Here is a 16,246-nt window from a genome sequence, read left to right on the forward strand (position 1 = left end):
GAATATATCACCTGTGCAACTGGGAACATTGGAAGAACCATTGGAAGTATTATGTCTTGCCTCGTAAAATGTATGTTAACAAACAAACATAATACTAAGGCATAATATTCAAAATTCAAATGCAATGCAGCTAAGAGCTAAGCTAGAAATAGCAATGTTGTAATGTTCTACTGTTCTTTTTATTCCTGTGATTCACTTTACATTTTTTTAAACTGATGTTTTGAAGACCTTAATGCAGCAGTTCCGCCTTTAGTGAGGTAATTTGATGGGCAAAGAACAGTTTTTTCTAGGAACTGTTTCACTTTTGTCTTTGAATCTTTAGCATCCAGCAGAGAATATTGGGCCCATAATAGATGCTTATTTAATTATTAAACGATTATGAGCAAAAGCAAATTTTTTGAGTGTTCTAGGCCTTTTGTGCTAGTAATGGTTTTGTTAGAACTACATAGATTAGAGACTGATACATTATATTCTGATAATATGCAATCTGTTCACATTAAGATTATTCACTTATATGAGTTTGCATTCATTTTCTGGCATTGAGGGTTTTTTTAAACTTTTTTTTTAATGTGAAATGTTTGTCATATTAAATTGGTTAGAGCTGCAATATAGAACATGGGATAGGAGAACTCAGTAAAATAAATGCATCTAGAGGGCAAGAACCATTTCTCTTTGTACACAGTCTCTGACATTATAAATATTAACTATATGCTTGTCAATTGATTTAAAAATAAGTATCCATGTGAAAAGTTCCAAAATGTAAAACTATACACCATATCCTGTTGTGTTCGCTGTATTACATCTTCACCTGACACTTTTCTCTACAGCAGTTAGTTACTTAATGAAGTCTTGGAAGTTCCAGGTTATCAGTTAGCAGTACAGGTCGGAGAAAAATGAGGAAACAAGTCTACAAAGACAAGAAAGGGAAGCCAAAATGGAGTTGTCACCTTGTAAGCTTGGAGATAATACCAGCTATACCAACCACATTTTTAAACTTAAGCAGTGTATCTCCAGAAGGCAGAAGAAACTTTCTATTTCTGGGGTTTTCATAAAGTCACCTGATCAAGAAATAGTGGCCTATTTCCTACCACAGCCCAAAGATTGAACAAGCAGTGAGATCCGGAGACTTTCCTTCATGTGAGCTGTTGCTCTTAGATAGAAATTGTTAGTCTGGCTAGAAGGGTCTCGCCCTCAATATATCTCCTAGAATTCTTTCTGTGCTTTGGATTTTATTGTTTATTTATTATAGCTTGTATTAATATAATAAATATGATAATACTAAGTTAGTCTATAGATTATTATATTTATTATTTTTGATTTATTAAGGATTACTTTTAATTTTATATGTCTCAAATTTATTCAGATTATGAAAGCAAAAGGCAGTGATGAACATGAACAAAAATAGCGTGAGAGATGCAGATCTTATATACTCTACTATGATTCTACAAAGGAATAGTTAGTGACCCAGTGACTAAGACTACAGGAGATAGGATTTCTTATTCTGGCTCTGTTCTGGAGTGCATTGCTTAAATAACTCATTGACCCAGTACCCCACTTTGGTGTGGCAGAGTAAGTGAATTTTCAATGCTAAAAACTTCTGTCCTGTTTGTCTCTTCTGCTAATTCAACTGTAGCATCTTTACTATCCAAACCTCACAACACAAAGCTTTGAGCAGACAAGAGAGTGCTGGGCCCAGAACCAGGAAGACATAAGTTGAGATATGGCTACAAACTTAAAAGTCACAACATTTTCTTGTGGCAGAGTTGTCTTAAGGGATGAAATAATATTTGAAAAGTGCTTAGAACAGTACATGATATATAGAAAGAACTTTAAAAGATACTTGTTCTCTCTCAGCCTGGGAATATAATAGTGTTAGATTTGGCATCAGGAAAACCTGAGTTTGAATCCTGCCTTAGATATTTCCTAACTCTCTCTCTATATATCCCTATTAAGCTATAGGGGTATTATGAGTAACAAATGGGATATATATATATATATATATATATATGTATGTATATGTATATATATATGTATATGTATATATATACCCCTATTAAGTCATAGGGGCATTATGAGTATCAAATGGGATAATAAATATGTAAAGTGCTCACAGACTTTAAAAAGTTAACATAAAGGTTAGCTATCTTAGTGCTGAAAGTTCCCAGTGAGATAATGACTTATTTAGTCATTTGGATAAGAAAGTAGCAGACCTGGGACTCCAAATCTAGTTGTACCATATTGCCTCTCCTAAGAAAGCTCACAGAGCTTGCAGGTGGTGCTGATAAAGTTTCCTCCAAAAATATGAATAGGAAGTTTGTGGTGAACCTGAGTATATCATAGCTTTTGTCGAAGCTGACCCCCAGAGCCTTTGTTTTTGTCTAAGATTTTGTGTCTTGTTGGCAATATATTTTCAATCACCGTGCTGAATTTCTTGTGTCAGCCTTTTTTATACACCATTGTGATAGAGTAAACAATGGTTTTCATTTGTATATTGCCAATTAAATTTTGATTGTGTGCATGGTTAATCTAATTGGTACACAATTTTAGACCTCTTCAGAAGGATTATGAAATCAATGTAGGAATGTGTCTTCCCTAAGCACAATTCATTTGGGAAAGAACTGTTTGGAAAGAAATGCTCTCTGGCCTATCCTAGCAATTAGAATAATAGACTGTCAGTAAAATCCCATTAAATGATGGTATGAAGAGCTTGGACTAGCATATACCTACTTACTATGTAAGCTAACTTGTTTGCAAGAGGAAGGGAAGGTAGGGAAGCAGAATGGGACATGATTCTATTGTCATTAACTTTGATGGCAAAGTAGATAGAGTGCTGGGAGAAGAGAGAAAGATTCCACTTCCTGAGTTCAAATCCAGTCTCAGGTACCAACTATATGATTCTGGGCAAGTCACTGTTTGCCTCAGTTTACTCATCTGTAAAATGAGCCGGAGAAAGAAAGGACAAATTACTCAGTTATCTTTGCCCAGAAAACCCCAGAGATGTGGTCAGAAACAGACACGACTGAAAAACAATTGAACAATAAAAACATCTTACTTGATTTTTCCTTTTGCAACTGAGATATTGGTAACCATATCCTACCATATATACGTGTGTGTATGTGTGTAAAGAGCTTTTTGTTTCTCTTTTCATAGTCTCTGTTATAGTTTTTGGCCAATTGGCCAAAGGTACTAGAGAGTGCCATGTTTTTTTTAGTAAAATTCCAGGTTATTTAGCATAAGCTTGAATAGCTTCCTGCCTTTGTGAGTATATAATTATGGGCATAGGGGCATGAGTGAGCATTTTCAAATAAGATGTAACTCTACCTTTCCTATCCTTCCCTCAGTACAAAGCCTCAGAACTCATTTTGGCTTTTTTACAATGTAACTTAGAATTTATTATTCAATTAATATTTAATGAAGTAAAATTCATTTTATAGAGAAATTGAAGAAAACTTCTTGAGTGTAAAACTTTGGGTCTCTTTGTGTGTATTCTATTTTATAAAAGTATGCTTAACATATCATAGCGTAACAATAGGGGGCACAGGGGACAGGGACTCTCTCTTCTACTAAGGGATCCCCTGGGCTCAGCCTGGGTCATTTTGGGGGAATAATTCTAAAGAATTAAAATCAGGCCTTTTCTTGCATTTTCTAGTTCTTTATGCCCCAACCTTGGAACTCGAGAGAAAATCATTTAAAATTTAGTTTTGGTTCTAGAATCCAAAAATATGTGGAAAGACACTTGATATACAGTATAATTAGTTATAAGACAACTATTTATTTTCTTCTTAAACTGCCCACCTCCCAAATTGTAAGCTCAGAAGATTCATAAGTACACAATGACAAAGACTTAAAATATGATACAGAAACCTGACTCTTATTTGATACATAAATCACAAACATAATGGAATTTTTAATGATATTGCTGAATAGACATTTCCTCTTTTCCTTTATTATGCACTATATCAATTTCTCCAAGATCCCTGCCAAGTCAAGGATTAGAGTCATTCTTTTCCTATTGGTAGTCATATACTCTTCCAAGAAACATTGTAGTTGAAGTGCCTAGAGTGCTTCCCAAAGAGTACCAACTGTAAGACTCAAAAAGTTGTCAACCTATTGAATCCTTAAAGTGTTTTCTAAGCTGAAAAGTTTCATTTCAGTTTCACCATTTGGCCACGTGTTCAGAACAAATAAGAGCTGTGTTAAATCCCTGAAACCCTGAATCTGGCTCAACTAGACAATCACATGCTGTAACTATCTACTGGAAATAGCCACCATAGATGCTGAAGGTGAGTTCTTTCCCCATTCTTCCCCTACAAAGTCCCCCCCCAAACATTTCCACATCACACATTCTAGAGGAATGGAAAAGACTGTGTAGAGATTCTTACATTTAATGGGTAGCTCTTCTCAGCTCCATGTCCAATAAGAAAATTGTTCATCACCTGAAATCATAAGTCCTTCACTGCTGAGCAATACATATCCCCCTCCACCTCCCAAATGGCAAAGGGATTTCACCTTAGCTTTATGTGTTCTCCATCAGTTGTGCTTTAGCATGGTACGTGGCGAGGAAGGATTCTTCCATCATAATTCATGGTTGTTCAGTTTTAGTCATGCTCAGCTCTTTGTGACCCTGTTTGGTTGTTTTTATAGCAAATATAATGGAGTAGTTTGACATTTCCTTCTCCAGCTCATTTTACAGATGAAGAAACTGAGGCAAACAGATTAACTAACTTGCCCAGGGTCACACAGCTAATAAGTGTCTAAAGACTGGATTTGAACTCAAGAAAATGAGTGTTCCTGACACCAGGCCCAACATTTTTTGTTACAATAGGCACCCAATAAATTGATAATCTGGAGCTCATCCAGAGGAAAGCTGGTCAGGGGAGAAGGTATAAAACCATTCCATACAAGGACTGTTTGAAAAAAGTTGGGATATTTCATGCAAAAAAATTACCTACGGAGAACATGGTAGTTTTTCTCAAATATATAAGTGGTTGTCATATGAAAGCGGGGTTAAATGTATTCTTCTTTGCCCCAAAGAATTAAACTGAAATAAAAGATCCTGTATTATGCAGAGAGAGACATTTCAGCTAATTATGAAGAAAAACTTTATAACAATTAGTGCTGTCCGAAAAATGCTGTCTTGTGAAGTTATAAGGAGTTCCTGGTAGCTGAAGATCTTCAATCCAAGGTTATAAAACCACTTATACAGAAAAATGTAGAGGGGATTCATGCCTTAAGTGAAGGGGTTATTTATATGCCCTGTAAAATCCTAATTCCAACTGTAATTCCATAAAGAACTCATTGATGACTCTGGAACTACTTAGAGCCTAGAAAAATAAAGAATAGGTTTTAATTATTTTCTGACAGAAACTGTCTTTTTCATCTTATTATTTTCAGCTCATATCTTTATTTTAAATGAAATTGCTTTAATTTTCCTTTTTGAAATTTTATTTAGATGAGGTCAGTTATAGAAAAGGATTTCTATTCACTTACTCACACTGTTTTCCAGATGCTAGCCTCATGTTCACATGAGACACTGTAGAGAAATCATCCACTGTGACCATTCCTATTAACCATTCTACACATATGAATTTATAGAGAAATCTGAGAATCGGGAAGACACACCCCGCACAATTGCTCTCTGGTTGGAAATTGCTGTGGGACACTGAATCTCTGAAGATCAAATATTTCTCAGGGAAAAAATGCTTTCTAGATATTTCTTTCAGGCTAAGGGATTTTTCTTCTTATTCTTTGATAATTCAATGAATTACTGATCACCTTCACAAGTAAAGATGGAAGCCCATTTATACCTTTTCAAATGATTACTTCTTGTCCATATCCTTTCATAGAGGTACCTAGTCACTGCCCCCTCTATGCTTTTTAATATTTCATGAATATTTCATTTTATTCTTGTGTTATCCCTTGCTCTCAACATATGACTGATTCAAATCCTTTCCTATTTGTAAGTATTCTTAATAATGTATTTTATCCTACTTCTTATATTTAAATCATTACTGCTAATATGGAGAATCCTAAATCAACCCACTATGCATCTCTCCATTGCCTTTCGGGTCATTCACAATTATAATTTCTTGGATATTATGGAATTTCTCATTTTTGTAAGTATAAATAGTATTTTATTTTTTCCAAACATATGTCAAGATATTTTTCAACATTTTTGTTAGACTATGTGTTCTAAATTTTTCTCTCTCCCTCCTCAAGACACTTGATGTAGGTTAAATATGTTAATAGGTTAAACATATTTTCATATTTGTCATGTGCAAGAAAAATCATACCAAAAGGAAAAAAAAATGAAAAAGAAGGTGAAAATAGTATACTTCATTCACAATCAGTCTCCATAGTTCTATCTCTGGATGCAGATGGCATTTTCCATCCATGTCTATAGGAATTACTTTGAATCACCTCATTGTTAAGAAGAGTTAAGTCCAATACAGTTGATCATCACATAATCTCCTTGTTACTGTGTATGATGTTTTCCTTATTCTGTTCACTTTACTCAGTATCAGTTCATGTAGGTCTTTATTTTTTTGAAAACAGACTGCTCATCATTTCTTACAGAGCAATAATATTACATTACCTTCATATATCATAACTTATTACCATTACCCAACTGATCCGCATTTTGTTATTATAAAAAGAGCTGCTGCAGTGTTTTATAATTAATGCAATATTTCCTCATAGAGAATTTTGTACATCATATATAGTAATATAACTAGTTGTTTGTTTGTTTTGGTAGCCATATGTCATAGCATCCTTAGATTTTATTGAAGAAGTCTTTTGGTCATTCAGGACTTGATACCCTTAATAAGGTGTCATCCACAAATGTGGAAAATCTCACTCAATATAGATTCCTTCTTCCATTTGGATGGAAGTTTTTGGATGGAAAATGTTTTCTCACATTAATATAATTATCTCATAGTAGATGACAGTGTAACATATGAACTCTTAATTTTTCATGTAATGGGTAATGTGCTATTTTGAGAGGTAGAAATGTTCTTTAGAAGAAGACTAGTTAGATGTGTTATACTATAATCTTGCAATACCTTTTGCTAAGCATATAAATTCCTATTTTATGTTTTATTTAATAATGATGATAAGGGTGTTAGACAAAATTATTTCTATGAAATCATGTATCAGTAAATCATTTGTGACCTTAATCTGTACATGGAAGATACAGTGGTGGAGGAAAACTTTTAAAACTTCATTTTCCTCTACTAAGTCAATTTTTTTTTATAAAAAATGAGAATTAGATAGAGACCTTGTACTCTTCTCTTTAAGTTGTTTGTATAAATGTAAATGAACTAATTTGTCATTTTTTGTAGCTACCTATTTTAATCATGAATGACAATTAAATATTTGTAATCTCCTGTTTAAAAAAATCACCTTCAGAAACCTGCCTGTTTGTCTGTTTTTACAAGGATAAAATGTTTGATTTATATACCAATTTTATATACTTATGTGCCCAGGGGCACATAAAAATTTCTTGGTGAAAGAGGGAGCACAAGTGGACAAAGTTTAAGAAGGTCTGATGCAGACCATTCTCATAAAAACTATAAAGATGAGAAGAAAGGCATATAAATAGCTACTCATTCATATGTTCTTGGATTTTTTTGGTTAAAACACACACACACACACACACACACATATATATGTATGTATGTATGTATGTGTGTGTGTATAATTTTTGGTATTTTTGTTTTTTTAATCTTGAATATCAGTATTTGAATGTCTTTAAATTTGTGGATTTTTTTCTGTGTATTTGCTCAAATCCAGACATTCTTCTCTATTTCATATCTTTAAGTCGTATTTTGACGTGGCTCTCTCTCTCTTTCTCTCTATTTACATATATATATATATATATGTATATATATATGTATATGTATACATATATATATTACATCAAATACTGGATATATTAGAATACAAATATTTAATTGTCATTCATGATTAAAATAGGTAGTTACAAAAAATGACAAATTAGTTCCATTTACATTTACCTATCTTCTTTTTTTTTAACCTAATCAATAATACCTTTATGATACACTGGCTTAATTGTGTTTCATGGTAAGATTTCTATAAACTTATGTTTCCCAATTCTTACCTTTTACTGTTTTGTAAGGTAGTTCTGTTCATAAACTTGCACAATCCTCTTCTGATATGCTTTACAGCTGAGCTTTCACTCCAACCTGTTTTTATCTTTGACTTTGATTTCACACTTTGTGGCAAAGAGGTAAGTTACTTGCTAAAAAGATTATTTCTGGTCTCTTTTAGCCTCTTCATTATAGCCATCATTTTATGGCTGTACATTTTTTTGTGAGAAATAATGATAAAATCAATGATTTTATTTTTATCCATTTCCCATTTTTCAAAGGCAGTTTGTTTAAATAGGATGAGATGGAGCAACAGAAAAAATATTTTACCCAGTTCAGCTTGTGAAATTATAGAATGTAAGAGGCAGGTAACAGAAATAACAAAGTATTAAGATTTTAAATGAAAATCAAATATATCTCTACATTCTATTGTCCCTTTTCAAATGTGAAGAATTTTATTTAGTCCCAAGTTTGATGGAATTAAAGAATGATTGACTAATTGATTAGCTGAAAAATTGGCCCTATCCTTGGTAAGTTTTATTTTTTAAAAATTAGGCAAACTCATTAGGAAGTGAATCAAGATTGGAGACAGTTTTGAGGAATGTGACCTCTGGCAGCAGAGAAGAGAGCAAGTAATGGAAGAACTTATTCATTCCTCACCTCTGCTGGGGAGAGAATTTTCATCAGTTATGTGGAGCTACATGCCTCAAAGGAGACATTGTGCCCAGCAGGAAGTATCTTTGGGGAATCAACTGTGAGGAATGTGACTTCTGGCAGCAGAGAAAAGAACCACCTATGAAAAAAAAGAGATTTTGCCCTAGCAGTTAAGAGTTGAGCTACTAGGGAAGCCTACCCAAACAACCATTCTTGAAGAAAAGGTGTTTCCAAAATAGGAATATCTTGAAGGCAGCATGAAAGCTCATGTAGTACCAGACAGATAAATTGCCTTGTCTTAATATTAGGAACAGCTTATTTTCCCTATATGTATGTGTTCCTTTCTATCAGTGTACCTGCTATATACTAGGTGCTATGACTCTCTCTAAATACCTACTCTTCCGCTGCTTTTACATGTATTTATGAAAGAAAATGTCCTAGATTTATGGGGAAGTTTTATAGTTACTATTCTTAGGATGTCACCTTATTCAATGCCATCATTTTAGCTAATTATATCTATTGACTGGTTATTAAAGAGAATCACTGTAGGAAGGATTCATGAACTGTACAGTTTAGGAATGTATACCTATTGAATATTTTGAACTTAAGATATTTGCTGCTACATCCCACATCCCAGAGAAGGAATTAATAGAATAGCCCAAAGGAAATAATGCACATCTTTATCATTCTCCCTAATTTTGTGTTGATTTTGACTTTTGCTACTAATGAAATATCTGATTAATATCTGATTATACATCAACAGCAGGGTTTGCAGTGATTTCTATATCATTGGTCAATTGTTTTCTGTCAATATATACTCACTTTCGTTGTTTGGTGATGTTGTTGGCTGTCATTTCCAGAGTTCCAGATTCTCTTTTCAAAAAAGATATTTGCAATATACAGGAACAAGGTTTCTAGGCCATGTATCTTTTTCATTTCTTGATCTTAAACCATATTTTCTAACATTTTAAAAAGCCTTCTTTTTTGCCCTCCTTTCCATTGAAACTTACCACCATGTTTCAAAGTATGTGTTCATTTAGTTTGGACCACTTTGTCACATTCTTCATAGAATTTCTTTCTTTCTTATCCTCTGGAAACAGATGTTGGTATATAAAATGCAATGATCTTCATACCAGGCTTTTTGCTTATGTTTATTATGAGTACTGCATGGTGTGATCAACAAACTTCTCATGGAGTGTTGTCTGTTGCTTTTTAGTGGGCAGTAAAAACAATTCCTCCAAACTCAAATTTATATCTTTTTTTTTCAAGTATAACTAAGTATAACTTAACTGCAACTTAAATTCTGATTTTCATTATATTGAGTTATATATCTCTAAATGTTATTAATAAGATTATATATCTTTAAATATATTTCTGATTGTGATTCAGGTCCAATCAAGTCATTAGTCTTTGGTTCGAGATCTCATATTTAAAGTATTCAGCCATTAAACTGCTTTTTATTACAGTCAAAATATGTGATTATTTGCACCTTCTTTCCTCTCCCCCTTTTTTATGTCTCCCTACCCCTCTCATGGTTCACAGTAGCCAAAGAATTCATCACTTAGAGGCCAATCTACTATTGATAAGCCTCTTTGTAATTAACAGGACTTTCTACAAACAGTAGGTACAATCTGTGTCCTGCACCATCCATGAAACCTTTCTAATCCCAGATTTATTCTAAGCTGAGTGATGGAGGAAGACATGTGGGCTAGAGGATTTTGTGTGGTCTCCTCTGATTAAATCCTTTTTGTATTTTGCTTTTTTCTAAGATTCATTAGGATATTTTTTCTGCTTCTTTATTTAGATGATGGAAAAAAATTTTTTTCTTGTTTTGGTCTTTTTGTAACCTGTTACTTAGCATAATGCCTGGCATATTGTAAGCCTTAAAAATGCTTGTTGAGTGACTAATGAACTAAGTACTCTGCACTAAAGACATTTAATGAATAGCTATTGAATCTAACTGTTGCATTGCTATGTGAAAACCTGGAATCTCTAAGACTTTGAGTTTGAAAAACCATCCTTCTATATACTCTCCAAGAATACTTGTGGTTCCCTTCCTGGTTAACATAAACAAAATGTGCTATTTTGACAGAAGAAAATGGCAAGAACATGGGAAGACTTGGGATATGTAGGGGTTTTAATTTTTCTTTGTTAAAAAAATTCTAAATTTAAACATTTTACATGGATTATTGAAAAAAAGGACTGGGCAAAAGATGATAAGTCTTGATAGAACTTTTATTATATGCAAATATTTTATATAAATATATAATAAATTCAACACGGGACTCTCAGAGTTATCCAGCTTGTCCATAATTCTTTCTGGCCTTCTATTGTCTTCTCATTTAGGGAAGGGAGTAGATCAATACCATTCTTTCCTTTCTCCTCCCATCTCACCTACAAATTAAAAAAAGAAAAACCTTGTAACTAATATTCATAGTCAAGCAAAACATCCTCAAATTTTCAATGTATGTCTCATTATATCTCAAATCCATCACCTCTCTATAGTCCTCTGCAAGACTATAGTTGGTTATTGACTTGATCAAAGTTCTGAAATTACCTCATAGTTACTTTTTTGTTAAATTTCACAAAAGAGTGGCCACAAGGCAATTCTTCAAGCAAGACATTATGTATTAACAAGAACATGTAACCTGATAATAAAGAATGGGTTGAATAGTCCTACTTCTAGTCAAAATTCCCCAAACTGAAGATACAACTCATTTTCATAAGCATAAAACAAAGAACAGAAAAGAAATCATCTTATTGGCCAGCATCACAAGAATGAGGGATCATTATTAATTACCTTTACAGAATTAAATCAAATGTAAAATATAGGATTAAAAATTCGTTCAGTTTTTAAACATTTTCAGTGTTATAATATAGATTGTTCTCTTAGTTCTTCTCATTTCACTCTGCATCAGTTCATATAAATCTACCCTGATTTCTCTGAAACTATTTCTTTCTCCATTTCTTATGGCACAATGACATTTCATTATATTCATAGGCTACAATTTATTGATCCATTCTCCCAATGATGGGCACCCCTAATTTTCTAGTTCTTTGTCATTTCTAAAAGAAAACTGCTATAATTTTGTAGATATGAAAATATAGTTTAGCACTTTTTCAAAAAGGTTTCACTAATAAAGCATTCAGGCTTTCATTTTTCTATTTACTATTAGAATTATCACTTACCTCAGTATTTCCTTGGATCTTTGATTTCTGATGTGACCATTCCCCACTCTGGTAATAGATCAATATTGTCCTCTATTCAATTGTTGACTATTAATTTTATATATTTATAAATATATATATTCCTTATATATATATATATATATATATTTATATAGAAATAGTCTATAAGAATAGGCAATTTAAAACCCCAGATCAAAAGCAATTAATGCCATCTCATTTTGAATGATACCTTCCTCTGTGGGGTCTATTAAATATGTTGGGATAACACTCTTTAGATCCCATCACATTTTGTAAGTACCAATGAAGCATACAACACAACACACATTATTAGACTGTGAATTACCTTTTTTAAAAAAATGTCAATGGGCCTGACATAGAGTAGATGCTTAATAGTTACATCTCCATATACCTGACCTTCCTTTCCAGTCACACAACTTTCAGTCTACATATGTAATGCTACTTCAGTAAATTCTTCATTGGTAATGAGTTGCAATATTACTCCAATCTACTTTGTACCTTTACATTGCCCTTCAGGTAACTCAGACTGTGGTATTCTACAATTTGAGTCTTCCTTGCATTACTGGAAAATATTGATATTTTAGAGATTGGGTTTTGTTTTTAAAAGAATGGCCAGTGGTATTAAAAGCATTGTACAATTTCCCCAACTCTTCCTCCTTTTAAATTCTTGGCTCATTCATCTCCAATGTCTATCTAAAATATCTACACTGGTGGATCAGTTCTATTAGTTCTCCTTCTAAATACATTTCATAGTCTGAAAAATAAGCTTTCTTTATCATTTCAAAACTTTCTAAAAGGGAACTCTGACTGCTCTTAAGACTGGTTTAACAATCCTAAGAAGAAAAAGCAAGTGAATGTTTGTTTGTTTTTCAAATTAGTTGATAATTAAGATAATTTTTGGCCTTGTAATTAAGTATAAAAGTAAGCCTGTCTCCAAGAAGGAAGGGGAAAAAAATGAATTTAAGTACTTAAAGGTTCACCCCAAATGAATAATTTATAGGTTGATGGCTAAGCTTTAGCTAAGTCAGTTATATAGAACAAGTGCTGAAAACCTCATAATCCTTTTAAATGTCATTTTGAACTATTTTCTTTGCTGATAAAAGTTTCTGAGATACTATACTTTTGGATATCAGTATGGGTTACTGGACAAGGTTCTGGACTTGCTATCTCTTCTTACTATTTGCTTCTTGGCACTATTCCTAAACATAGAAATAATATTATTCTGAGTTGTCAGCCAAAATTTTAGTGGTTTAAAAAAAAGTTTCAGCTTTCCCCCACTATTCTAGAAGACATTTGTGAGCCCCTTCAGCACCACATTGCCAGATAACTCATCTGAGATGCTGCATATTTTTATATCTACAGCAAGACCTTGCCATAGTTTTGAACTTCTTCAGCCCAAGACTTAAATAGTAGATCCAAAAGAAACCAAGTTAATGTAGCCAAAATCAAAATGGGAGAACAATGTTCGATATTATACTTTTAAATGTGTCCTTTAACTGAGGTTCATGGGATCACATAGGGAACAAGAAACCATGAAGTGATGGAGTAAATTAGTAAGAAGGTAGAAAAAGGGAATTGAGTAACAAAAAGCAAAGAAAGCATAAAACTCCTCGTCAATGACTAAACCTGTACCATTTTGTGTCATACAACACATGGCCTACAATTTATCTTAGATACATCAGTATATTATCTGTATGCCTTGTAAAATAATCCAATCTACAGTCAGAATTGGATCTGTGTTGCTTCTTTAACAAACAACTCTAAGCAAACTAAAAAACAAAAATAAGAAAAATAAAACCATATTCATATTGAGATTATTAGGAATTGTGAATAAAGTATTAAAATTAAATGAAAAAAATTCAAAATGCCCTCTGCTTCTGCTTGTTTGGATTATATCACTACCATCTGGGTGCTGAATGTGAACACACTGCGAGAAGCTCATTTGATGCTAATTCCAGAATCCTGATACCAGAAATAACTTGTTATTGCCAGGGAGATCTACAGAAGCAGCGTCAGGCTTGACAACATTTCTGCTTGTTTTTTTAATAATTGTACCTTAAAATGAGAAAGTAGATAATTACAAGAGAATGTGAGTGAATGGGGAAGCATCTGAGTGTTTTCTGCTATAAATTTTCTGTACATGTGTGTGTACACACACATATATGTGTATACAAATAACTAATAGTTAAATATGCATAGTTATATAATTAAATCTTAGTTTGGTAAATATAAATATATAGTTAACATATAAGTACATATACATATATACATGCATTTATACATATGTGTATGCATATGTGTGTATATGTATATATATAAAAATGTGTGTGTGTGTAGAGGGAGGGAGGGAGGGATAGAAAGAGTGTGTTCAATCATTTCAGCTGTGTCTAAATCTTTATGACTCCATTTGGGTTTTTCTTGGTAAAGATGCTGGAGTGGTTTGCCATTTCATTTATACATATCTCTCTATTTATAGATTTAAAAATATATATATATATAATATGATATGCATTGTGATAACCGTCTCTATAGATATACACACATAGCAACCACTTATAGATAGATAGATAAGTGGTTGCTATGTCATTCATACATATCTCTACCTAGATATATTATATTTATAGATTAAAAATATAAATGTGATATATATCATGATACCTATCTATAGATATATACACACATATACATACATATACATGTGAGTGGTTTGCCATTTCATTCACAAACATCTGTCTAGATATAGATATAGATATCTGTATTTATAGCTACATTAAAATATATAAAATATGTATCATGATACCTGTCTATAAATATATGCATGCATATACATGAGTGGTTTGCCATTTCATTCATAAATATCTCTAGATATAGATATCTATCTCAGTTGAAGTTAAATGACTTGCCCAGGGTCACACAGCTAGGAAGTGTTAAGTGTCTGAGATCAGATTTGAACTCGGGTCCTCTTGACTTCAGGGCTGGTCTATCCACTGCACCACCTAGCTGCCCCTAGATATCTATATTTATAGATAGATTAAAATATATAAAATGTGTATCATGATACCTTGTCTATAAGTATATGCACACACACACACATATATATATATATACATGTGAGTGGTTTGCCATTTTATTCATACATATCTATCTACATATAGAAATCTATACTTTAGATAGATTAAAAATATACGTATCATGATTAAAATATATATATGTATCATGATATGTCTCTATAGATATATATACATGTACATGTGCATGTGAGTGGTCTGCCATTTCATTCCTTTATAATACATATTCATATTCAGAGCAAATGCAGAGGACACATTCACACAAACATGCATACATACTTATATTTATCTAGTTATGTAACATCTTTCACCTTCCCCAGGCTCTCCTAGGAACTGCTTCCAGTAAGCACATCATCACTGAAACATGCACAGCCTGCCTCCTGGAAGAGATCCTTAGAGACTACAGTGCAATCTGAGGGATGGGGCATGCCCCTTTTGGGGGGAGGTGGAGGGAGAGAAGGCTCAGTAACTAACAATGATTCGGACATGGGTGTTTTTGGTGATGGTGAGCATAAAACAGTTTGGTTTTCAACCTATATTATTTATGGAGCTCTCGCTGAATGCATATAACTTTGTTCTCTTGCTGCATTCAGATGCAAACACTAAGTAGTGTGGTCTTTCTTTAACCCATATGAAAATAGCCACTTAGTAAACGGCATGGGACCATTTATCTAGATTAGTTGGACTTGGGGGAATTGAATCTAGGGCCATAGGGTAGCTGTACATTTCAAAAATGCCAGTCACTTTTCTAATGGTGCTCTTTCAGGATCCCTTTGTCAAAAACCTGGCTTGGCTCTGCAAATTTCCAAGTAGATGTAACATGCAACGTTGAGAAGGAGCTGGCCCTTCCTCTTCAGTTGCAAGCTCTTTTTGGTTTCATTTTTGTCTGGGTGGAGGAAGGTGTTTAAGGGTGAATGTTAATAACTGCTTTTAGCCACTAGCGAGCCTAACGGCCTTCTGGGCTTCCCGAGTTTTATTTTAATGGCACAAAGAACTGAATCATGAAGGAGTTAAAAGGTCCCCCTACACACACACACACACACACACACACACACACACACACACACACACACAGCCCATTGCCTGAATCCTTCTTTTGTGTACACAGCTGCAGTTTCAGTATGCAATGGAAAGGAAATGGTTAGAGGAAGAGCTGGTTTTCAGACAAGGCAAGTCTGCTGGGGGGAGCTGGGGGGAGGTGGGACGCAG

The 16,246-nt window shown here is 33.4% G+C and overlaps 1 protein-coding gene across 1 annotated transcript in view; it reads left to right on the forward strand.

Annotated features, from left to right (window-relative positions):
* The window catches only part of MAPRE2 (microtubule associated protein RP/EB family member 2), a 185,612-nt gene that overhangs the window by 66,915 nt on the left and 102,451 nt on the right, over positions 1-16,246 (forward strand). The window lies entirely within an intron of this gene.

Source organism: Sminthopsis crassicaudata, chromosome 1 (genome assembly GCF_048593235.1).
Source record: "Sminthopsis crassicaudata isolate SCR6 chromosome 1, ASM4859323v1, whole genome shotgun sequence".
Classification (NCBI taxonomy): Eukaryota; Metazoa; Chordata; class Mammalia; order Dasyuromorphia; family Dasyuridae; genus Sminthopsis; species Sminthopsis crassicaudata.